We start from the raw sequence: 26,938 nt of genomic DNA on the forward strand, positions 1-26,938 counted from the left end.
ACAAGCAAGCCATGCTCTGCTCGCCAGGGATTGTCTTGAGAATTTCCAGGAGTTCTAGTCTCTCAAATGTGCTAAGTCACAGAACTAGAACTAAATCTCCCAAGCATGCTAAGTCACTTTGGTCATGTCCGACTCTTTGCAACCCCATGAACCATAGCCTGCCAGGCTCCTCTGTCCGTGGGATTCTCCAGGCAAGAATACTGGAGTGGGTTGTCACTTCCTTCTCCAGGGATTCCCAACCCAGGGATCGAACCCTCATCTCTTACATCTCCTGCATGTCAGGTTGGTTCTTTATCACCAGCACCCCCCTAGGAGCTCTGTGTGGTCTCAAACACTTCTCTGGAAAAGCAAGCATGGAAACCACTGCACACTCCTGTGTACACGTGCGCCCTTCCCAGACGGGCAGGGAAACGGTAGAGGCACCGTGACAGAGGCCGCGGCCAGCTCTGCCAGTTAGCTCCTGCTTATCCTCAGCAACAACAGGATCACACCACCTACTGACCCTGACAAAGGTTTAAAGAGCTAGATAAAACAAGCACAGTGTGAGAAGCAGCCAGCACAGCAGAAAGGCTATCAATGGGGCTGTTCCCTCTGCCACCCTTTACGGGGTATCTTTGCAAGATTCCATTAGGAGGGTAAAACTTCCATCTGGTCTCCTCCTGCCTCAGGTTCAAACACATAATTCTAGAAGCAGATCCTAGCAGATTTGATGGTCAAACGTAACCTAAAGCTGCATCTGTGGGGAGAGACAGTGAGAGTGTAATAAGCCATCACCCCTGTAAGGCAGGGGACTGGAACTTATCCAGGGATGAGGAAGCAGGACAACCAGGAGAAGTGCTGAGGAATATCTCAGCGTCTTTAATCAATCATTCCATATTACCTGCAGGGTATCACGCAGAAGAATAAAACCTGACCCTGCTCTCCAGCTGCTGACTATTTAGCTGAGAAAACAAGGCCCCGACCCCTGAGACTGTGGGTAAGACAATTCTTTCTCTTTGACCTCAGAAGACGCATCTAAAAGGGGACACGGGGTGAGAGTGTTGATCGAGACAGTCTCCTCCAGCCTCTCCACGCTATACTCTCAAGGCAGGCACCGAGTGCCCAGTTTGCATGTCATCTCCACTGCCAACAACAAGCAAGGCATAGGGAAGGCCCTCAATAGAGATTAGGCCAATAAAATCAGCTTGAGAAGGAGGGAATTAAACTTGAATCTGAGGAGTCACAGATTTAGAGAATGAACTTACCGTTGCGGGGAGGGAGAGGGATACTTTTAACGAGTTTGGGATGGACACGTACACACTGCAGTATTTAAAATGGATAACCAGCAAAGACCTGCTGGATAGCACAGGGAACTCTGCTCAATGTTATGTGCAGCCTGGATGGGAGAGGAGTTTGGGGGAGAATGGGTATGTATGGCTGAGTCCCTTCACTGTCCACCTGAAACTATCATAACATTGTTAACTGCTATACTCCAATACAAAATTAAAAGTTGTAAAAAAAAAAATTTTGAGTCTGAGGCAACAGGATCATTTGGAGATTTGCTTGCTGTGTGCTTATATCAACAAACATCAGGCTGATGTCCCTTGTCTCCAAAGCCTCAGGGAGAAACAGGAGTGGTTCCCAGGTCCTCCTGAGGTCCACCTTCTCAGCCAGAACAGCAAGAACCACCCAGAACACTGCAGCATCTTCAGGGTTCCTGCGGGGTTGACTTTTGCTTCAAGTTTCTTAAAAACAGATCTGAATACAATTCTCATGCCACACTGTAGGGACATTTCAGCAACTGTCAGGAGCTGGCTCCTGCTCTCTGTTAACTCCCAGGGCAAAATCACAAGAGGCTAGACTGACAGGATATTACAAAGATCAGAAATTTTAAGCCTCAGCACCTGCGATTCATATGCAGATGACTCTGAAGACTAGAAAATGAGGAGGGCCATTGGGAAGATTATAGGCCTGACAACTCAGTCTGTAATTACAATGTCTTTCTCTTCCCAGCTCCCTCCCTAAGCCCCTAAAAGAACATCAGGACAGCCCACTCTCTCCAACATCCCTTTGCTCATCCTTCCCTCACCATCTTCTTATAATGCCTTCTGGGCCAACCCCAGAGCAGGCAGTACCAAAGCACTCAGTCAATGGGGGCCGTGATGCCTCCCCACCCACCCCGCCCTGTGGCCAGCAGGAGCAGATGCAGGCAGAGCCATCCTGCCTCAGGGCACATTCCAGGTAAGGCTGGTGAGTAACCTGCCCTCCTCACACTGTGCTCCGTGCGGTGAGGCTCTCTCCATCAGAGCCCCAAAGAGTCACCGCTGAATACAGGCTAAGCGAGGACAGTGTGACCCACCCAGGAAGGTTAAGTGCTCTCAGGCCTACAGTCCTGCGATGTACACTCAGGTCAGGCACCCCTGCCTCCTCACGCAGAAAAAGTGACACTCTGGACAGCCGGCACCTGCTGACAGGTGTGTCCCAGGGAGGGAAATACCACTGAAGAAGACTCCTGAGAGTCCCTCGGACAGCAAGGAGATCAAACCAGTCAATCCTACAGGAAATCAACCCTGAATATTCATTGGAAGGACTGATGCTGAAGCTCCAGTGTTCTGGCCACCTGATGCAAAGAGCCAGTTCATTGGAAAAGACCCTGATGCTGGGAAAGATTGAGGGCAGGAGGAGAAGGGGACGACAGAGGATGAGATGGTTGGATGGCATCACCGACTCAATGGACATGAGTTTGAGAACAATGCAGGAGACAGTGAAGGACAGGAAAGTCTGGCATGCTGCAGTCCATGGGGTGGCAAAGAGCCGGACACGACTTGGTGACTGAACAACAACAAGTCTTTAGGCCTAGGCCTCAGCAACCCTAAACAAGACTTCTCCTCTCTTCTGAGCTTGAAGGAAGGCTGTGGAAGAGGAACTCTAAACTGCCTGATTTCTCATGTCTGTGTTCCTGGGCTCTTTCTCTGCAGGCTTCCAATGGAAAAGGACTGCGTGTTTTACCTAGTTCTTAGAGATTCACTTTAAGGACAGACCAGGCTCAATCCACTTGTTCATTTCACAGAGACTCAGGCCTGAAAACTCCCAAGGGAGATCCAGCTACAGTTGAAAACCCAGCAGCCTCTGTTGTGCACCTCTCACTGTTATCCGCCTGCCCTCCACCAGGCATGAGAAGCTTCAAGGGAAACCGACACCATCATGCAATTAAACGTGGCAAAGCAAAACCAGCAGGATTTTTTCGCTTTGTTTCTGCCTGTATTTAGTCAAAACACCACTGTCCAGGTTTGTCTGTGTGTGGTCTTCGCGCTGGCCTGAAAACTCTCATTGAAGAGAAGTGACTGAGGATTTCTTGATTGTTTACCATACAGAACCAAAGACAATGCCATTAGCAGTTAATTATTACTCAAGGCATGGACTCTGCCCTCAAAAACGTGTGTTTTATGGACTTGCCAGTAAACGTCCACACAGTACATGGCCTTACTTAGTCACAATGGAATGAGAAAAAAAGAGAGAGAGAACTACCAATAAACTCTTTTGAACTGCTCTTCACAATTTCTCATCTGGTTACAGATGGAAAATGAAAAACTCCTGCCTGAGCCACCAGTGGGCTGGGTGTGAAAAAGAAAGAGGAACAAAAACGCTGGGGCCTCCAGCCCCACTCCGCCCTGAATTCATTCCCTCAGTAAATGTTTACTGACCGTCTGCGAAATGCCAGGCAGTCTGCTCCCTCCAACTGGCCCCTCCGTCAATCTGTAAAATTTATAATTATTTAAATATTTATCCACTTATAGTAGAATACTGCTTGGCATTTTTTTTTTCAAAATGCATTTATTTCTGTAAGAGGCAGTCCTCCACAGTCTGTGGTGATGAGACCTGCAGCACCTCCTTCCTGTCCTTTTCCCAAGGGCTGGCTCCCTCCGGGGACCTGGTGCCCGCCACCCCTCACTCTCCCCGGCCCTCACACAGCTTCACTGTGGCCCCGGCCCAGGCTGCACATTCCTGAAGGGCATGTCTTCCATTTGTATGCATCCACTCCCAAACTTCCAAACCAGGCTTCCCTGGTGGCTCAGAGGGTAAAGAATCTGCCTGCAATGCAGGAGACCTGGGTTTAATCCCTGGGTTGGGAAGATCCCCTGCAGAAGGGAACGGCAATCCACGCCAGCATTTTTACATGGAAAACCCCATGGACAGAGGAGATTGGCAGGCTACAGTCCACGGGGTCACAACAACTGAGAGACTAGCACTTTGAACACACCCCCAAACACTGACGAAGCACCTTCTACGTGCCACACACCACTTCTCCTGAAATCCCTACACACAGGGTTCTCCGCTGGACCTCTGGCCTCAAAAAAGGCTGAACAAAACAATCAATCATAATTTCATACTGGAACCGCTTGGTAATGAAGCTCATGAGGAGATGAACACAGCCTGAGTAAATAAAACCCAGTGGATAAACAGCAAGCCTCCGTGTTACCATTCACATTTCCTTTTTCACCACCAAACATACGACCTTGCTCCTCAGAGACAGTACACAGGCTTTCGTTTTACCACACTTTCCTTCACACCTTTAAAGAAGTGTGAATCCTTCAAATACTGTAAGAATAAAATAGTCAAGAGGAAAGACAGGGAAGACCCAGCACCCGAGGAAGACAGCAGGATCATAAACCTAAGAGAAGACTCAGGTCCTTTCGGCTCTTCATTTCTATGATGCCCTGAACAAGAACACTGCCAAATGAGAGCCAGGCTTTCTTTCATTACAACTGGCAGAAATGTCACCTTACAACTCTGAGAGGACATGCCCAAGTCTCAGTCAGGAAAAGAACTCACTGGAAAATACGAGAACAGGAATTGGGAAGACAGAATGCAGAAAATCCAAATCTTAATACAACATTTAGGTGCTGGTAAGGGTCAGGAAGCAACAGTTAGAGCTGCACATGAAACAACAGACTGGTTCCAAATTGGAAAAGGAGTATGTCAAGGCTGTATATTGTTACCCTGCTTATTTGACTTATATGCAGAGTACATCATGAGAAACGCTGGGCTGGATGAAGCACAAACTGAAATCAAGATTGCCAGGGAAATATCAATAACCTTAGATATGCAGATGATACCACCCTTATATCAGAAAGCAAAGAGGAAATGAAGAGCCTCTTGATGAAAGTGAAAGAGGAGAGTGAAAAAGTTGGCTTAAAGCTCAACATTCAGAAAACTAAGATCATGGCATCTGGTCCCATCACTTCATGGCAAATAGATGGGGAAACAGTACAAACAGTGACAGACTTCATTTGGGGGGGGGGGGCCTCCAAAATCACTGGAGATGGTGACTGCAGCCATGAACTTAAAAGATGCTTGCTCCTTGGAAGAAAAGTTATGACCAAACTAGACAGCTTATTAAAAAGCAGAGACATTAATTTGCCAACAAAGGTCCTTCTAATCAAAGCTATGGTTTTTCCAGTGGTCACGTATGGATGTGAAAGTTGGACTATAAAGAAAGCTGAGCGCCAAAGAATTGATGCTTCTGAACTGTGGTGTTGGAGAAGACTCCTGAGAGTCCCTTGAACCACAAGAAGATCCAACAAGTCCATCCTAAAGAAAATCAGTCCTGAATTCATTGGAAGGACTGATGTTGAAGCTGAAACCAATACTTTGGCCACCTGATGTGAAGAACTGACTCATTTAAAAAGACCCTGATGCTGGGAAAGATTGAGGGCAGGAGGAGAAGGGGCCGACAGAGGATGAGATGGTTGGATGGCATCACCGACGTGATGGACAAGAATCTGAATAGGCTCCGAGAGTTGGTGATGGACAGGGAGGCCTGGCATGCTGCAGTCCATGGGATCGCAAAGAGTTGGACACGACTGAGCGACTAAACTGAACTGAATGGTCCCTCAACCTCCATATTCACACAACCAACTCTAAAGACCGTCTTACATCAATGAAGACATTCTTATCCCATTTACCCTTTAATCCAATAGTCTGATTCACTTAGGTATTCTGACAATGGCTTGCTTATTTTCAGTTCAGTTCGGTTCAGTCGCTCATTCATGTCCGACTCTTTGCGACCCCATGAACCACAGCACGCCAGGCCTCCCTGTCCATCACCAACTCCCAGAGTCCATCCAAACCCATATCCATCGAGTTGATGATGATGGCATCCAACCATCTCATCCTCTGTCGTCCCCTTCTCCTCCTGCCCTCAATCTTTCCCAGCATCAGGGTCTTTTCCAATGAGTCAGCTCTTCTCATTAGGTGGCAAAATACTGGAGTTTCAGCTTCACCATCAGTCCTTCCAATGAACACCCAGGACTGATCTCCTTTAGGATGGACTGGTTGGATCTCCTTGCAGTCCAAGGGACTCTCAAGAGTCTTCTCCAACACCACAGTTCAACAGCATCAATTCTTCAGCGCTCAGCTTTCTTTATAGTCCAACTCTCACATCTATACTTGACCACTGGAAAAAACCATTGCCTTGACTAGATGGACCTTTGTTGGCAACTTAATGTCTCTGCTTTTTAATATGCTGTCTAGGTTGGTCATAACTTTCCTCCCAAGGAGTAAGCATCTTTTAATTTCATGGCTGCAATCACCATCTGCAGTGATTTTGGAGCCCAGAAAAATAAAGTCAGCTACTGTTTCCACTGTTTCCCCATCTATCTGCCATGAAGTGATAGGACCAGATGCCATGATCTTAGTTTTCTGAATGTTGAGTTTTAAGCCAACTTTTTCACTCTCCTCTCTCACTTTCATCAAGAGGCTCTTTAGTTCTTCTTCACTTTCTGCCATAAGGGTGGTGTCATCTGTACCCTTTTTATTTAGAACCGACTACGTTCCTTGCTTACTTTTTATTTAGAACCAATTACGTCCCTGGCCCTGGTACGTACCTACACTACACTACACTACACAGACACATTATGAAACATATTGTTGCTCTCAAGTAGCTGACAATCTAGTGGTAAAGATAAAGCTATCACACAAAAATTCAATCCAAGAATAAGAGCTTACCAGTGTAAATGAAATAGTATTGCATGAATGAGATGAATACGGGCTGGAGTGGGTAGGAACAGATCATGGAAGAGTAGGAACATAGGAAGAAAAAAGGATGCAGAATGGCAACAGAGAAGATGAACAGCATTTCTAAACAAGAGGGCAGGTATGGATAAAGGAACTGCCAACTACTGTGGGCACTGCGGAAGCAAGAAAGGAGTTCAGATAAGCACCTGGCCTGCGTGAAGGAGAGGATGTGCACTGGAGACTGGAGGAGTGTGGAGTCTGGGAATGTATTTCTTTTAAAATCAGCAGAAGAGCTCATTCATGCCTTGTGCCAGGTACTGTGCTGGTGCTGGAGATGTTGGGAGGCAATGTGAACAGGACAGCAGTTTCAAGGACCCAGACATATGGCCTCACACAGAAACAGCAAGTCCACTGGCAATTAAGGGGCAGACTGATAATGCGCACGAGGTACTCACAGGCCAGTGAAGATGGGGCACCAACTTCATGCCGCTAAGAAAAATAATAACATTGGTATTAGTGTTACCAATACTGTTATTCTTAATGGCAGCTTCCGTTTACTGAACACCTACTGCATGCCAAGCACTACACTAAGTACTCATTTAATACTCGGAGAACCCATTAGTCACTACTCCCGCCTCTTTTCAACCAGAGAGGAAGCCAGTCTCACAGAGATCACAGAACTGTTAATGGTGTTCAGAGAACAGCATCTCTCGTACTCCCTCTAGTACGAGACACAAGCGATTCCAAAGCAGACAAGCTGCCTAGCTCAATCGGGTAACACACACCCAAGTGACCCACTGGCTGAACAATCCAAGATAATGCTAGAAATCAAATCCAGTTTCTGTAAGCTCACTTTTTCAGGACTGAATGCCTCAACTTGAATTCAAATACCTCTCCCAGGAGTTCAAAAAAAAAAGTGAAACTCCCTCAAAGCATTAATATCTCCCTCCTGCCTCTGCACTGTGTCTCTCCAGCCTCAACCCCGCCAAGGACAGCCCAAGGCTGCTGGCGAGACACTGTCTCAGACCTAGGAGCCCAGACCAAAGGTGAAGCGAACACTAGCAATCCTGCCAACCTACGGTACAGCTGTTCTGTGCTCCTTCTGATCCTCCATGAGATCATTTAATTAAAAAAAAAGGACTGTTTTCATTTCCAAGATTCCCTTTGGAACAGAGTACAAACCTTGAAAGGTTACAGGGAACTTTTCCACAGACACACAACTTACAACAGGGAAGGAGAAACCACAGTGCCCTTTGAGAAAGGTCTCAAAACAGAAAAGGGCACAGCCTGCACTGAAGGCTTTTCAATATGTGGGGGGCTCTTCTCAGTCAGAGAGAAGCTCCCAAACCAACCCAGGCCCCATGACCCAACGAGATGGCTCTCTGCCAAGCTGGGCAGAACAGTCTTGCAAAATGGTCGTGCGCAAGGGAATATACCACCTGAGGCTTTGGTTCTTTTACTGGTGAGGGAGAAGGCAAGGGAAAGTACAGGTGTCTAGGAAGGCGGTGATGAGCAGATGGGGAAATCATGTTTAATAAGCATATGGACAGGGAAAAGGGAGTCAGAGATGGGAAGCGGGGCAGATCCTTCTGGGATATTTATTTAAGGCTACGCATGGGAAACTGTGGGCAAAGTGTGTACATCTGACACTTGTTGAAGGGACAGGCCCGCATCTCTGCAGAGCCTGTGAGACGGGGCGGCCCTGGCAGCCGTGTCACACCCCGGTAAGTTGGCAGCTTTGCCTGGGATCTTCTGGCAAATACTTGCCAATAGCTCAAGGGGCAAGGTAATTTCTTAATTAAAAAGAAAGAAAGAAAGAAACATCCATCTAGAAATGGAAAATAAAGTAACAGAATCTATATTGTCAGGAGTAGGGATCATGAGAAAAGAAGGGTCCCAGGCTTCGGGCAATCGATCAGGAAGAAACAGAAAATATCTGGCTTGATTTCCAAAAAGTGTCCCTTTTCCCTGGCCCCTCTGAAATCAGAAGGGATTCTTTAGGCAATTGTCAGGGAGGCAAACAGACAATCCGACTAAATTATTCAGATGGCAGCCAGAAGATCTAAGTCTTTGAGCTGCTATTTGGCAAAACAGACACAGTTAGTAAATGGGGAAGAGAAAAGAAGACTACAGTTACCATGGGCACAAATTCTTGACTGCCCTCCTCCTCTGCTCTGGCCTGATTGCTTGTCTAGTTCCCTTTCTAGCCCTCAGGCCATTCCTACTTCTTCTCTTCTAGAAACTTTTCTGAAAGTCCACATTCCTATCAGCTACAAGTAGCTTGCGCTCTTTCCTTTAAGCCAGGGCTGTAAGACATACTCCAGTACAAAGTGGCCCAGAATCTTATCTCCCATCACCCCAGCTTACCTCTACTTCAGGACAGGAGAGCCTTTAAGTGTCTCCCTTAAGATAGTTCAAACAGACAGCCTATTGCTAAGTGGGATTTAATACAGGGGCTCTCAAGCGGCCTATCTTATAGAACAATCCAGGCTCCCAAGTTCAGCAGCTTTCCAACCATATCAGCTCCACCTCTCAGGCATTTAGGTATTTCCTTATAGTCTGGGCTTACCTTGTGGCTCAGCTGGCAAAGAATCTGCCTGCAATGCAGGAGACATGGGATGGATCCCTGGGTCAGGAAGATTCCTTAGAGAAAGGAAAGGCTACCCACTCCAGTATTCTAGCCTGGAAAATTCCACAGACTGTATAGTCCATGGGGTTGCAAAGTGTTGGACATGACTGAGCAACTTTCACTTTTCATTTTACAGTCTGACAGTCACTCTCCACCCCCACGCCCCACCAGTAACAGTTAAGAAAAACCTTTAATGGTTAGAACTTTCCTACAACATCCTGAGTGTCCTCCAAAGGTGGTGAGCTCTCTCATCACAGGAATTTCCCAGCAGAGCATACGGGCACACCCGTTAATCATCAGGGGTCAGGGTGGGACATTAAGAGGGTCTGGCTGCAATCAGGGGAATGGACCAGACCCCCTCAAGTCTCATCAAATCTGTATAAAGGGGGCAGGGGGGACATGCTCTGTCCTGCAAGAAGGTGGTAAGAAGTACATCCGGTCTCCTGCTGAGCATATAACTGAAAAATCAAAAACATACCAGATCCACCGAGAAATATGCAAAATCAACTAAGAAAAACAAAAAGTGCCCAGGTTGGTAAACCTGACTAGAACCAGATTAAATTACTTAAAAATCTATCTCTATATTTACATATGCCGAAATCAAAAGGGGGACGAGCCATTAGTGGAAGTACAGAGAAACAGATTTATAAGTATACATACATTGTGCATAGTGGCACGGACCAGAGATGGGCAACCCTGGCCCAAAGACACACTGCCAAAGCTGCAAGGCAGGAGACATCCTTTATGTCAGGGTGAAGGCTGTCATCAAGTCTCTTAGCCTGGTTCCCTAACACAAGCGTCACTTGTATTCCTTGCTGTGAATTTTTCATCTCCAATGGCCTTCTGCTACTTTTTCTACTTCAACTCCAACCTGCCACACAAGGTCTTATGCTATGCTCAAAAGACCTTCATTCCAACCAGCTAATCACCAAAACAAAACCACACATTCTCCTTGCAGAACCTCTCCTGATACTTTGCCCAATTCAACCATATCTCCAGTACTCTACTTTCTCACTAGAGTCTGAGACATATCCTGAAATATCCATGGAAAAGAGAATTCAAGTTGATGGTGCAGATCAACAGCTCCTAAACTTAAACATACATCAGAATCACCAAAGTTCAGTTCAGTTCAATCACTCACTGGTGTCTGTCTCTTTGTGATCCCATAGACTGCAGCACACCAGGCTTCCCTGTCCATCACCAACTCCCGGAGCCTACTCAAACTCATGTCCATCGAAACAGTGATGCCATCCAACCATCTCAGCCTCTGTCGTCCCCTTCTCCTCCTACCTTCAATCTTTCCCAGCATCAGGGTCTTTTCAAATGAGTCAGTTCCTTGCATCACGTGGCCAAAGTACTAGAGTTTCCGCTTCAGTAGCAGTCCTTCCAATTAACATCCAGGACTCATTTCCTTTAGGAGTGACTGGTTGGATCCCCTTGCTGTCCAAGGGGACTCTCAAGAGTCTTCTCCAATACCGCAGTTCAAAAGAATCAATTCTTCAGTGCTTAGCTTTAGTCGAACTCTCACATCCCTACATGATTACTGGAAAAACCATAGCTTTGACTAGAAAGACCTTTGTTGGCAAAGTAATGTCTCTGCTTTTTAATAAGCTGTCTAGGTTGGTCATAACTTTTCTTCCAAAGAGCAAGCGTCTTTTAATTTCATGGCTGCAGTCACCAGCTCCAGTGATTTCGGAGCCCAAAAAAATAAAGTCTGTCACTGTTTAAATCAAAATCCCTAATCAAATCCCTAATGATTATACAGAGGAAGTGAGAAATAGATTTAAGGGACTAGATCTGATAGACAGAGTGCCTGATGAACTATGGACGGAGGTTTGTGACACTGTACAGGAAACAGGGATCAAGACCATCCCCAAGAAAAAGAAATGCAAAAAAGCAAAATGGCTGTCTGAGGAGGGCTTACAAATAGCTGTGAAAAGAAGAGAAGCCAAAAGCAAAGGAGAAAAGGAAAGATATACCCATTTGAATGCAGAGTTTCAAAGAATAGCAAGGAGGAGATAAGAAAGCCCTCCTCAGTGATCAGTGCAAAGAAATAGAGGAAAACAAAAGAATGGGAATGACTAGAGATCTCTTCAAGAAAATTAGAGATACCGAGGTAACATTTCAGGCAAAGATGGGTTCGATAAAGGACAGAAATGGTATGGACCTAACAGAAGCAGAAGATATTAAGAAGAGGTGGCAAGAATACACAGAAGAACTGTACAAAAAAGATATTCACGACCCAGGTAATCATAATAGTGTGATCATTCACCCAGAGCCAGACATCCTGGAATGTGAAGTCAAATGGGCCTTAGGAAGCATCACTAGGAACAAAGCTAGTAGAGGTGATGGAATTCCAATTGAGCTATTTCAAATCCTAAAAGATGATGCTGTGAAAGTGCTGCACTCAATATGCCAGCAAATTTGGAAAACTCAGCAGTGGCCACAGGACTGGAAAATGTCAGTTTTCATTCCAATCCCAAAGAAAGGCAATGCCAAAGAATGCTCAAACTACCACACAATTGTACTCATCTCACATGCTAGCAAAGTAATGCTCAAAATTCTCCAAGCCAGGCTTCAACAATACATGAACCGTGAACTTCCAGATGTTCTAGCTAGATTTAGAAAAGGCAGAGGAACTAGAGATCAAATTACCAACTTCCACTGGTTCATCAAAAAAGCAAGAGAGTTCCAGAAAAACATCCACTTCTGCTTTATTGACTATGCCAAAGCCTTTGACTGTGTGGATCACAATAAACTGTGGAAAATTGTGAAAGAGATGGGAATACCAGACCAACTGACCTGCCTCCTGAGAAATCTGTATGCAGGACAAGAAGCAACAGTTAGACCTGGACATGGAACAACAGACTGGTTCCAAATAGGAAAAGGAGTACGTCAAGGCTGTATACTGTCACTGTGCTTATTTAACTTACATGCAGAGTATATCGTGAGAAATGCTGGGCAGGATGAAGCACAAGCTGGAATCAAGATTGCTGGGAGAAATATCAATAACCTCAGATATGCAGATGACACCACCCTTATGGCAGAAAGCGAAGAAGAACTAAAGAGCCTTGTGATGAAAGTCAAAGAGGAGAGTGAAAAAGTTGGCTTAAAGCTCAACATTCAGAAAACAAAGATCATGGCATCTGGTCCCATCACTTCATGGCAAATAGATGGAGATACAGTGGAAACCGTGGCAGGCTTTATTTTTCTGGGCTCCAAAATCACTGCAGATGGTGATTGCAGCCATGAAATTAAAAGACGCTTACTCCTTGGAAGAAAAGTTATGACCAACCTAGACAGCATATTAAAAAGCAGAGACATTACTTTGCCAACAAAGGTCCATCTAGTCAAGGCTATGGTTTTTCCAGTGGTCATGAATGGATATGAGAGTTGGACTATAAAGAAACCTGAGTGCTGAAAAATTGATGCTTTTGAACTGTGGTGTTGGAGAAGACTGTTGAGAATCTCTTGGACTGCAAGGAGATCCAACCAGTCCATCCTAAAGGAGATCAGTTCTGGGTGTTCATTGGAAGGACTGAAACTCCAGTATTTTGCCACCTAATGAGAAGAGCTGACTCATTGGAAAAGACCCTGATGCTGGGAAAGATTGAGGGCAGGAGGAGAAGGGGACGACAGAGGATGAGATGGTTGGATGCCATCATCATCAACTCGATGGATATGGGTTTGGGTGGACTCTGGGAGTTGGTGATGGACAGGGAGGCCTGGCGTGCTGTGGTTCATGGGGTCGCAAAGAGTCGGACACAACTGAGCGACTGAACTGAACTGTTTCCACTGTTTCCCCATCTATTTGTCATGAAGTGATGGGACTGGATGCCATGATCTTAGTTTTCTCAATGTTGAATTTTAAGCCAACTTTTTCACTTTCCTCTTTGACTTTCATCACGAGGCTCTTTGGTCCTCTTTGCTTTCTGCCATAAGGGTGGTATCATATGCATATCTGAGGTTACTGATATTTCTCCTGGCAATCCTGATTTCAGCTTGTGCTTCATCCAGCCCAGTGTTTCTCATGATGTACTCTGCATGTAAGTTAAATAAACAGGGTGAAAATATACAGCCTTGACGTACTCCTTTTCCTATTTGGAACAAGCCTGTTGTTCCTTGCCCAGTTCTAACTGTTGCTTCCTGACCTGCATACAGATTTCTCACAAGGCAGGTCAGGTGGTCTGGTATTCCCATCTCTTGAAGAATTTTCCACAGTTTATTGTGATCCACACAGTCAAAGGCTTTGGCATAGTCAATAAAGCAGAAATAGGTGTTTTTCTGGAACTCTCTTGCTTTTTTTGATGATCCAATGTAAGTTGGTAATTTGATCTCTGGTTCCTCTGCCTTTTCTAAATCCAGCTTGAACATCTGGAAGTTCATGTTTCATGTATTGTTGAAGCCTGGCTTGGAGAAGTTTGAGCATTACTTTGCTAGCGATCTAGAGATCTTTCCCATTCTAGAATCACCAAAAACGCTTGTTAAAACAGACTGCGGGTTCTCCACCCCAGAGTCTCTGGTTTAGTAGATTGTAGGTAGGGCCTGAGACTCTGCATTTCTTTTTTTTTTCTTCTTCTCTTGTTGCAGAGTGTCTTCCAATCACCAGATACTGAGCAAACTGGGAATGGAATGGGTTCCTCTGCCAGGCTTGCTTTCCCTCCTGACTCCGAAGCTGGCAGAATACAAGCCATTCTCCAGATGCGATCCTGGGAGGTTGAGACTCTGCATTTCTAACAGGTTTCCAGGTGAGGCTGCTGCTTGATGGTCTGGGGACTGCATGCTGAGAACCACTGGCTGAAGCCATTCAAGTAATCCAGGATACAGAGTTGGGAGACTGAAAAGCCTGTCACTGACTGAAAACCCCAAACGATGCCCTTAACAGGAGACAATCGCCCCCATCTGAGCAACAGTGCATTGTTGGTCAAACACCAAGCCAGGATCTATGCAAGCAACCTGGGTAATGCTGAGGCTAAATAAATGTTCAACTATGAAAGCAGCTATTATTATTCTCATTATTAAAATTAGTAGGCCAATTTTAATTCATCAGATGGATCAAGAGTCAGTCAGTGACAAACATACAGAGGTCAATTACAGGATCAACCTGAGCTCAACTCTCTCTTGCCCCCAGGCCTCTCTAAGGGGGGAGGAAGAGGAAGGGAATTCAGCCAGCTATCTGGGAGACAGCAGCAAGAATTCCTGGAATCCCTTATCTTCCTCTGCCAGCCTAAACACAACTCCTCCAGCAAGTCCGTAAATCAGTGAACACATACAAAGAGCCTGGGGGACTAGAGGAATCTTGTCCCACTGTACCTCCACACCCGGCCAGCAGCAGGCGGCTGGTGGACAGAACCTGGTAATGGCAAGATCTGCGGGATGCGAAGAGGAAACACAAAGAAGTAAGCCGGGTGGCTGCCCCCACCAGGCCTGTGCATTACAGTGCATTAAGCAGAAAGCACTCTCAGGCACGAAAAGACTCCCAGGAAAAGAATACTCAGAAAAAAGTCATGAAAAACTCTACCCAGGAAGGAAGCAAGTTAGTAAGCTGAAGTAGAGGACAGGAGACTGAAAGATTCTCAGAGCAGTGCCCGTCACTTAGAAAGTGAGGAGTACTTTCCAATCTAAGGGCTTCATGAAAGCATCCGTGGTACGGGCACACTGAAGCACTAAAAGAAACAAACTGAAGCCGAGAGAAAAGCTGATTCACCTAACGCTGATGTGGGCAAGTTCAGTTACAGGGTAGTCGTAGATGGTTTCAGCAGGGGAACAACTGTTGGACTGTGGGGTCCAACAACTGCCCTGACGCAGGGCCCCTCCTCATTAAGGACTCCAGAAAAGCAGCATAATGGGCACTCCTCGCTTCTGGAAACAGATGCTGCTTTCAAAAACCTCCACTGTGCTCACCCTAATATCTCACCCCTTTTCCACTACCCTCCCCACAACACCAAAATTCTACCAACTCCTGATGTTCTCAGAACATATGTGTTCAGAAGAGACAGAAACCCTGGGAGAGGGCGGGGGTGGGGTGGGCAGAATCCATTCCAGCAGAAGACGGATGAAACTCCAGACATGAGCCTGGGCTTCCCTGATGGCTCAGATGGTAAAGAAACTGCCTGCAATGTAGGAGATGTGGGTTTGATCCCTAAGTCAGGAAGATCCCCTGAAGAAGAGAATGGCTATCCACCCCAGTATTCTTGCCTGGAGAAGCCCATGGACAGAGGAACCTCGTGGGCTACACTCCATGGGGAACCAAAGAGTTGGACTCGACTGAGCAAGTTAACACTAGCCTGGGGAGATGGGGGAGCCAAATATGTGCAGGGCTACCACAGGAAAGAGATGAAGCATGTTGTATGTGGGGCTGAGGAGCAAGGTGAGAGGGTGAGGCTGGTACTGTAAACGTTACCTGGTTTTTGCAATGCCAACTACAAGAATTAAAACTCTGCAAAACCTCATTGACTGCCAGCTTACAGACCCAGATTGTAAACCATTAAACTCCTTACTAGCCACGTCCTGGAAGGCCCCTCCATGACCTGGGCCTGCCTCTCTCCCCAATCACAAGTCACGTCGCTCTCGCCCACGACACTCTATGTGACATTTCTTTGTGTTGCCGGAAGAGGCTAAGCTCATTTTTGCCTCTCAGTCTTTCACTTGCTGATCCCTCAGCCATGACCAGATCTTGGCATGACTGGCTCTTCGTCAACATTCAGGCCTTAGCTTGAATTACACCTCTTCAGAAACACCTGCCCCGTCACCACCAAAGTGTGCCCACCCGGCCCTCTCCCACTGTCATGCAAGGTCACATCACCCCTTTTATTTTCCTCACAAGACTCACAACTATCTGATATTACGCTGTTTATTAGGCTGTTGTGTCCTTAATATAATGAATCTTCCCCACTTTAACACAAATTCCATGAGAAGAGACCTCACCCATCTGTTTCCCAATGCCGAGAACACCATCAGAGAGGATACTCAAATATTTGTTGATTAAATGAGTATTTATTGAAACACCAGGCACAGTCCAACTTTTTAAGTATGAGAAATCTGGCTCTGAACGCAAGGCATGAGCTCCTGCAATCTAAATCAGAGAAAACTAGCTTGCATAAAAAAGAATTAGAAGAGCATTGAGAAAAATATGTCAATGTTGCCGTAATAAATCATTAGAAGAACTTCAGTTCAGTTCAGTTGCTCAGCTGTGTCCGACTCTCTGTGACCCCATGAACTGCAGCATGCCAAGCTTCCTGGTCCGTCACCGACTCCCAGAGACTACTCAAACTCATGTGCATCGCGTCAGTGATGCCATCCAGCCATCTCATCTTCTGTCGTCCCTGTCTCATCCCACCTTCAATCTTTCCCAGCATCAGGGTCTTTTCAAATGAGTCAGCTCTTCGCATCAGGTGGCCAAAGTATTGGAGTTTCAGCTTCAATAGCAATCCTTCCAACGAATATTCAGGACTGATTTCCTTTAGGATGAAATCTTCTTGTGGTCCAAGGGATTCTCAAGAGTCTTCTCCAACACCACAGTTCAAAAGCATCAATTCTTCTGCGCTCACCTTTCTTTATAGTCCAAATCTCACATTCATACATGACTACTGCAAAAACCATAGCCTTGACTAGACAGACCTTTGTTGGCAAAGTGATGTCTCTGCTTTTTAACGTGCTATCTAGTTTAGTCATAACTTTTCTTCCAAGAAGCAAGTGTCTTTTAATTCATGGCTGCATTCACCATCTGCAGTGATTTTGGAGCCCAAAAAAATAAAGTCTGTCACTGTTTCCATTGTTTCCCCATCTATCTGCCATGAAGTGATGGGACCGGATGCCATGATCTTAGTTTTCTGTATGTTGAGTTTTAAGTCAGCTTTTTCACTCTCCTCTTTTACTTTCTTAGTTCTTCTTCTCTTTCTGCCATAAGATTGGTGTCATTTGCGTATCTGAGGTTATTGATATTTCTCCCGGAAATCTTGATTCCAGCTTGTGCTTCATCCACCCTGGCATTTCACATGACACACTCTGCATGTAAATTAAATAGGCAGAGTGACAATCTACAGCCTTGACGTACTACTTTCCCAATTTGGAACCAGTCTGTTGTTCCATGTCCAGTTCTAACTGTTGCTTCTTGACCAGCATACAGATTTCTCAGGAGGCAGATTAGGTGGTCTGGTATTCCCATCTCTTTCACAATTTTCCACAGTTTGTTGTGATCCACAGTCAAAGCTTTGGCATAGTCAGTAAAGCAAAAGTAGATGTTTTTCTGGAATTCTCTTGCTTTCTCAATGATCCAACAGATGTTGGCAATTTGACCTCTGGTTCCTCTGCCTTTTCTAAATCCAGCTTGGACATCTGGAAGTTGACAGTACACATACTGTTGAAGCCTGGCTTGGAGAATTTTGAGCATTACTTTGCTAGCGTGTGAGATGAGTGCAATTGCGCAGTAGTTTGAACATTCTTTGGCATTGCCTTTCCTTGGGATTGGAATGAAAACTGACCTTTTCCAGTCCTGTGGCCACTGTTGAGTTTTCCAGATTCACTGGCATACTGAGTGCAGCACTTTCACAGCATCACCTTTTAGGACTTGCAGTAGCTCAACTGGAATTCTATCACCTCCACTAGCTTTGTTTATAATGATGCTTTCTAAGGCCCAGAAGAACTTAGTTCAGTGCAGTTCAGTCACTCAGTCATGTCTAACTCTTCGTGACGCCATGGACTGCAGCATGCCAGGCCGCCCTGTCCATCACCAACTCCCAGAGTCTACCCAAACTCATATGCATTGAGTCAGTGATGCCATCCAACCATCTCATCCTCTGTCATCCCCTTCTCTTCCTGCCCTCAATCTTTCTCAGCATTAGGGTCTTTTCAAATGAGTCATCTTCGCATCATGTGGCCAAAGTATTGGAGTTTCAGCTTCAACATCAGTCCTTCCAATGAACACCCAGGATTAATCTCCTTTAGGATGGACTGGTTGGATCTCCTTGCAGTCCAAGGGACTCTCAAGAGTCTTCTCCAACACCACAGTTCAAAAGCATCAATTCTTCTGCGCTCAGCTTTCTTTACAGTCCAACTCTCACATCCATACATGACCACTGTAAAAACCATAGCCTTAACTAGATGGACCTTTGTTGACAAAGTAATGTCTCTGCTTTTTAATATGCTGTCTAGGTTGGTCGTAACTTTCCTTCCAAGGAGAAGCCGAGAAGAGCTATCCCATGTCCAAGGTAGAACAACAGCTGTGCTTTGCTGGAGCAGCCGTGAAGAGATACCCCACGTCCAAGGTAAGAGAAACCCAAGTAAGATGGTGGGCACTGAGAGAGGGCATCAGAGGGCAGACGGACCGAAACCATAATCACAGAAAACTAGCCAATCTGATCACACGGACCACAGTCTTGTCTAACTCAATGAAACTAATCTAGGCCATGTGGGGCCACCCAAGATGGACGGGTCATGGTGGAGAGGTCTGACAGATGTGGTCCACTGGAGAAGGGAATGGCAAACCACTTCAGTATTCTTGCCTTGAGAACCCCATGAACAGTATGAAAAGGCAAATTGATAGGACACTGAAAGGTGAACTCCCCAGGTCAGTAGGTGCCCAATATGCTACTGGAGATCAGTGGAGAAATAACTCCAGAAAGAATGAAGAGATGGAGCCAAAGCAAAAACAATACCCAGATGTGGGTGGGACTGGTGATAGAAGCAAGGTCTGATGCTGTAAAGAGCAATATTGCATAGGAACCTGGAATGTTAGATCCATGAATCAAGGCAAATTGGAAGTGGTCAAACAGGACATTGCAAGAGTGAATGTTGACATTCTAGGAATCAGCGAACTAAGATGGACTGGAATGGGTGAATTTAACTCAGATGACCATTATATCTACTACTGTGGGCAAGAATCCCTTAGAAGAAATGGATTAGCCATCATGGTCAACAAAAGAGTCCGAAATGCAGTACTTGGATGCAATCTCAAAAACGACAGAATGATCTCTCTTCGTTTCCAAGGCAAACCATTCACTATCACAGTAATACGTCTATGCCCCAACCAGTAATGCTGAAGAAGCTGAAGTTGAATGGTTCTATGAAGACCTACAAGACCTTTTAGAACACACACCCAAAAAAGATGTCCTTTTCATTATAGGGGACTGGAATGAAAAAGTAGGAAGTCAAGAAACACCTGGAGTAACAGGCAAATTTGGCCTTGGAGTACGGAATAAAGCAGGGCAAAAGGCTAATAGAGTTCTGCCAAGAGAATGCATTGGTCATAGCAAACACCCTCTTCCAACAACACAAGAGAAGACTCTACACATGGACATCACCAGATGGTCAACACTGAAATCAGATTGATTATATTCTTTGCAGCCAAAGATGGAGAAGCTCTATACAGTCAGCAAAAACAAGACTGGGAGCTGACTGTGGCTCAGATCATGAACTCCTTATTGCCAAATTCAAACTTAAATTGAAGAAAGTAGGGAAAACCACTGTACCATTCAGGTATGACCTAGGTCAAACCCCTTATGATTATACAGTAGAAGTGAGAAATAGATTTCAAGGGATTAGATCTGATAGACAGAGTGCCTGAAGAACTAAGGATGGAGGTTTGTGACATTGTACAGGAGACAGGGATCAAGACCATCCCCAAGAAAAAGAAATGCAAAAAAGCAAAATGGCTGTCTGAGGAGGCCTTACAAATAGCTGTCAAAAGAAGTGAAGCAAAAAGCAAAGGAGAAGAGCACCTTAAATTTTTCCCATGTTTCAAAAAGATAAAGTCTGCCTAGACAGGGATGTTATTTTGGTTTTTTATAATGGTAGTTTCAAGTAATAATTTCTGGATAGTTATCAATAACTAAAATGTTGAATACTTAAAAGACCATTCTTAGTTGCCCTATTGTAAGGTAAAATGATGTGCTATAAATATCACAGCACATATAATATCATGCTAATCCAAATCTGTGAAAACTATTCAAATAATCTTAATATCAGCCAACTGTTAAATAGTTGAAGAAAAAATCAGCATGTTTAACACACTGGTATTGTTCAACAAAACTTCTTGCACTTCACGGATGGCATATAATACATGCAGCCCGTGTTCATACTGTATCTGTCATATTTTCCAAAGATTTAACAGTTGCCAGCCAATCTGCTCTTCTGCACCAAGTTGAAACAAAATTAAGTCATTCTCAGTGTTTGCCAGAGTTGGGTCTTCAGCCTTGTGACAAACACGAGTGCAACCCTGCACTCTAAAAACTGCATTTCAATAAACCAAGAGGTCTGCATCTTACCAGGGACATTAACAATAGAGCATTAATCAAGCATCATGAAAATGGCCCAGGAAGAGACTATATAGGGGCCCAACTCCAGCAACATAAATATAGGACGAATTACCTCATTAAGCAGAAGTTTCTGGAACAGAATACTGAGCAAGTTTCCCAGCAAGCCACAGATAACTTGCAAAACGACTGCAAAGGGCATCATTTGCTTATACCAAATACCATCTTTTATCTGAAAACTCCAGCGAGCCTGTGACATTACCAGAGGCCACTCCTGTGGAGGTCCTGAACATGAGCGAGGATCAGTGCCGCTCAGTCCAGCCTCTTTCTGCAACAGGCAGACAGAAAGTCAACAGGTGATTAAATTGGCTATGACACTGGGCTGCCACGAGTTCCCCCTGCCAGGAAGAGCGCTGCTCATGGTCAGAACGGCAAGCCAGGGACATAACAGAGGTTACACTTCATTTACCACATAATCCCGTGGCCCTGGGAATTCTTCCCAGTGCTTTCTTATTTATGATCTCTATGTGGCTGCATGCGTGTAGCAGCAGAATCAGGCAGGGACATACACAGCCTGGCTTCTGTCCTGCACATCACATGGCATCTCAGACACAGGGAAATTTTAAATCAGGGCAGCAGGCAACCAACTAGTCATGGGCTCCGGACACCCACTGCAACTGCAAGGCCATTCTGAATCAGATTCCTACTCACCATCAGTGACCTGTATAGTTCCACAAACGATCCCCCAGCATCCACTCTTCAACTAGCTTCACATGTCTATAAGACACCTCTGTACATCAAAGAGAGCAACAGAGAACCTAGCACACTCTTATAGGCATATTTGGTACTATATTTGGTAGAGGGTGCAATTTGGTAACATGTATCCAAAGCCTTAGAAGCTACATACCATTCAATGCAATAATTCCATTTAGCAATTTATTCTAAATGAATAACGTTAAATGCATTCAATGACAGAACTACAAAGATGTTGACAAGAGTTGTGAGAAGCTAGCAATAAGTTAAATGTCAAACAATGAAGGTCTGTTTAAATAAATTACAGTATATCCATTTACTACCATGTAAATATATCCAGCCATTCAAAATGATGTGCTTTAGAGCCTGAAATTAAGAAAATAAAAGAAATTGTATACTTAACTTCTTTTACGTCATTCTTTCTGCAGACCTGAGTTTTTGTTTAAAATTGTATTGCTTCTGCCCAATGATTCTTTTAACATTTTTTTTCTGGTAGTGCAAATCAATTACACATACAATAAATTTCCTCGGTTCCTTTTTTTTTTTTTTTAATTATGCTGTAAAGGATTATTCAGGGAGATTAATTTTATAAAATATTAAGTAAAAAATAATTACAAAACCTTCTCCAAAATCTCATTCTTGTTAAAGAGATTCCATTTTGGCTAAAACTACAATCTAGGAAAGAGGCACCAATAGGTTTTACAGTGGCTACTCCTGCCCAGTAGGATTACTGACAAATTGTCTTCTTTTTCCCCTCATTTTTCTAAAAACTTTTATATAGTAAATGTGAATCAGGTTTTACATCCAAAAACACAGAAGTTGCTGGTTAAAAATAACTCTGTGCTCTGCGGAAACATCTCACAGGCTTTACACACTCATCTGTGGGAGACGATCACAACATCTCATAACCAAGCACAATGACGTGCATTATAACACAGTGCCAACCAGAATGGAGTTTCACTGAGCTTCCTGAGGCTGAACAAATGGTGCTGGATATAGACCCATCACATCAGGACTACGCTATCTTGATGTCATAATTACCAGTGTTATTTTAAAGCTTGCAAATAAATATACACATAAACAAAAAGTTAAGAAAAGTAAGTAGGAAGGAGAGAGGAGGAGTAAAGAACTGGTTTTTCTGCCTCCAAGGCAACAGCCAATCACTAAGTTCAGTCCCTTTTAGGATGTGCTCCCAGCGCATCTTGGTAGCTTAGAACCTCAGTGTCCCCTGGAAGAGAAGCAAAGGTTCAGAATTCAACTCTGATTCCGAAGTAGGGAAGTGAGGAATACACATGCATTCCTTCCTGAATGTGCATGCATAAGGTTTTGTATTTTTTTCATCACAAATCCCAAGATAATCCTTATTACTATATCTGGCTTTTATATCGTGTGCATGTGCTATGCTGTGCTGAGTCGCTCAGTCGTGTCCAACTCTTTGCGATGCCATGGACTGGAGCCCACCAGGCTCCTCTGCCCACGGGGATTCTCCAGGCAAGAATCCTGGAGTGGGTTGCCATGCCCTCCTCCAGGGGATCTTCCCAACTCAGGGATCAAACCCAGGTCTCCCACACTGCAGGCGGATTCTTTACTGTCTGAGCCACAAGGGAAGCCCAAGAATACTGCAGTAGGTAGCCTATCCTTTCTCTAGGGATAGTGTGTGTGTGTGTGTGTGTGTGTGTGTGTGTGTGTGTGTGTGTGTGTGTGTGTGTGTGTGTGTGTGTGTGTGTGTGTGTGTGTGTGTGTGTGTGTGTGTGTGTGTGTGTGTGTGTGTGTGTGTGTGTGTGTGTGTGTGTATGCAAAAATGCCACTTTATACATTATATAATAATCCTCTAATTAGTGATTCTAGCATTCCTGGAAAACAGGAGAAAAAGCTCCCTACTATTGAAAACCAGAGTAGAAGGCTATGTCACCTGTCCCATGTGCCCTGAAGGGTAAATCACCCCAGGGTCAACTGGTGCTAGAAAGGCTCCTGAAAATGGGAACCAACCTTCACAGAAAATAATGGGAAAAAATAGAAGAGCAGACCAAGACTTAATCTTTTTAAATGAAATAAAAATCATACAAATAGCTTATTTAAAATGCAAAACACTGCATAAAACGTGAAACATTTAGGTTACATTGAATTTTGCATCAATTCTTAGATTGGACTGAAAGTTAATTAATAATTGATTTATTGTTGTAATTTCCCCCTTACTGCAACAAAACTGCACAGCACCACGACATCCTTCATGTCCCCTCTGACTTCCACACAACGCTACCAACAAGGGTAATCTCTGCAAAAGTTACTTAAGGGCTTGCATTTTCCCAAAGGAACTTCTTGATATTCAAAAATATTCAAATCCTTCTCTTTTGAGACTGGTTTCTCGTCAGCATTCTGGTTCTTTTTCTCACCAATTATGAGTGGGTCTAAATGTGCTCGGTCCTCATTTGTCTGCAGAATGGTTTGAGTAGGGCTCCAGCAATCCTTTTATTGACTTTCATAATCCTACACCTTTTGAAAGATTTGCAATTTCACTTTGAAATATATTTGCATGGCATTTGCATTGTACTGCCATATCTGAAAGCCAAACACGGGCTGACAGACCTCAAGGAAGGACAAGAACAAATGCCAGTGTTAGAAGGAAGACTGAATGGGCGACTCAATGTTCTACTGCTGTGCAACAAATTACCACAAAATTCTCGGTTTAAGACAACATATTTACTACCTGCCTGTTTCCTTGGGTCAGCAGTCCAGGCACTGCTTACCAGAGTCTTCTGCCCAAGGTCTCACAGGCATCAAGCTACCAGCCAGGCTGTGTTTCATCCTGGAGCTTTGGGGTGCCCTTGAAAGCTCACACAGTTGTTTGCAGAATTCCGCTCCCTGGAGTTATAGGAGGGAGGCACGACTTTCTTTCTGGCTGTCAGCTGGGGTCACTCTCAGCTCCAGAAAGCTGCCCACCAATGGTTTCCACATGACACCAGCTCCCCACACATGCCAGCTCACATCTTCAAAGTCTGCAAGAGATGCTCTGGCTCCAGTCTGCTAAAAGAGAGTCTTACATACTATGACAATCATGTAGGTGCTTATACAAGGGCAAGATGAACTGCAGGTCACCTTAGGGTGCATTTGTCACTTGGGACTATTTTTATAAGAAATCAATTTGTTAGTGAAAATTTAACATTATGATCACTGTCAATTTCCTAGGCAAACTCATAATTCAGAAATCCAGATAATGAACACACACATAACAAGGACCCCCTAGTCCTCACCTCTCAGATCCATCCTCTTCATTCCCACAGTCAAGGCTCTGGTTTAGCCCCCAGCATTTCTTGCCAGCACTATTGACAAGGCGTCCAGTCATGCTCCCCTCCCAAACCACCGTCTTCACTGTCCCTAGAGAGAGCTTAGTTAATGTGCAAATCTCACCTTGCCTTTTCTCTGCTTGAAATCCATCAGTAGCATCCCACCAACAGCAGGACAGAGTCACAGGTTTTCAGTAGACAAGTCAGTGCCTTCATGATTATACTGCCTTAGATGTCTAAAACCACATCCATCTCTCTCCAGCCCTCCCTGGCTTCTCATCTTGAAGTCCAGGATATCCCCTCTGCCTGAATTTCCTCCTCCTCATCCATCCTTGTGATCTGAGAGTCAGGATCACAGCTTCTGTGAACCTGACCTTGACTTCCCCAGGAGGTCCCGCGTGGTCTTTCACATTCCCACTGAATCTTACATGGAACTATTACAACGTTTACCACTGTGTGCTAGAGTCATCAGGCTCCGGGTCCTTCTCCCTACCACACTGGAAGCACTCGGAGGCCAAGAGCTAATTCTTTCCTTCCTGTATCTTAGCAGTGCCAGGGAACAGAAGACAGTAATGGACTTGATTAATCACGTCTCTAGTACAGGATTCCCAGGTGCCTTAGTGGTAAAGAGTTCCCCTGCCAATGCAGGAGACCTGGGTTCGATCCCTGGGTTGGGAACATCCCCTGGAGAAGGGAATGGCTACCCACTCCAGTATTCTGGCCTGGAGAATCCCACGGACAGAGGAGCCTGGTGGGCCACAGTCCAGAGGGTCGTCACAAAGAGTTGGACAGTACTGAGCACAACAGCAACTAGCACAGGATGGCGATTAAAAGCACAGATTATGAAACCATACAATCTGAGTTTGGAGACCAGCGAGACCACTGCATGACTCCAACAGTCTGCTCAACCTTTCTGTACCTCAATCTCATCATCTCCAAATAAAAAAATTCTCTTTTTAAAAAACCTCTAAATCTCTATGAAAGAAAAAAAAATCTTCATAAGATGGCAACGAAGAGAAAACAGGTTAATATTTGTAAAGAACTTAGAAAAGGGCATGGCTTAGGCTTAGGACCATACCAGTATTTGTAAGTAAAATAAATACCCAACCACCACATGATACACAATAATAGAAAATCCATCCAAAGGAGAGATGCCACACTGATTAGGGAGATAGGCCAATGTAAAACTGTTATCATCAATACTTTTTTGAAATATTCCAGCCAAAAAAAGTATAAGTAAAAAAAATAAAAACTAAAGCAAACTACAAAAGAATAGAGAAAGCAAAAATTGCAAAACCCTGATAATCTGAGAACCTGAGTGGTAAGTGTAAGAGCAGCTCTACTAGACTCTGCTTTTCACATGCTTGACAATTTCCAGAATGAAAACAATTTAAATCTAAATAGGCCAGGTGAGGCTTAGCATCCAGGGAGAGTAAAAGCACTTGGGCAAGGTGCTTTTGCCTCTCAAAAATAAAGAAATGACCCTTCCTTCTGCTGTTCACAAGCTGAGGTGCATCCCTGGTGAGCCTGAGGAGATGCTCTGCTCCTCCCTCTGCAGCTGGGTGGATGCCTTCTTCTCCATCACACTTCTCTCTAGGGATAGTGTGATGCCCTGAGAAAGTACCAACACCAAGAGATGCCAGCTCGGTCTCCTGTGAGCTAAGCTTCCCCAGTCTCAGTCTCCTCATCCATAAAAACGGGAAACCCTACCTCATAGGGTGTTAAATGGATTAAATCATACATTTTAAAGAACAGTGCAATGTCTGCAAAGTGGCAGGTCATCAGCCAGGGTCTTTTAAAAATAAAAGAGTAGGTGAACTCGGGATGTCTAAACCCAACTTCCACAGGCCAGCAACTGTTCTCAAATCAAGGTGTGGGTAAACTGGGAGGAAGGCTGGACAACACTGACCACAGTGCTGGTTCCTTTCATACCAGGGGCCTGAAAACCAGAGAGTAACCACATACCTATAAGACAGACTGGCTACCCAACTTGACCCAGAGACCTCCAAGGACCACGCACGGGC

At 44.8% G+C, this 26,938-nt stretch overlaps 1 protein-coding gene and 1 non-coding gene across 3 annotated transcripts in view; both read right to left on the reverse strand.

Annotated features, from left to right (window-relative positions):
- The window catches only part of C20H1orf226 (chromosome 20 C1orf226 homolog), a 344,131-nt gene that overhangs the window by 206,376 nt on the left and 110,817 nt on the right, over positions 1–26,938 (reverse strand). The gene's annotated exons all lie outside the window — the stretch shown is intronic.
- Positions 14,205–14,344, reverse strand: LOC122678549. The gene has a single exon (XR_006336206.1). It is a non-coding gene; the product is annotated as a small nucleolar RNA SNORA7 (small nucleolar RNA).

This window comes from Cervus elaphus, chromosome 20 (genome assembly GCF_910594005.1).
Source record: "Cervus elaphus chromosome 20, mCerEla1.1, whole genome shotgun sequence".
Classification (NCBI taxonomy): Eukaryota; Metazoa; Chordata; class Mammalia; order Artiodactyla; family Cervidae; genus Cervus; species Cervus elaphus.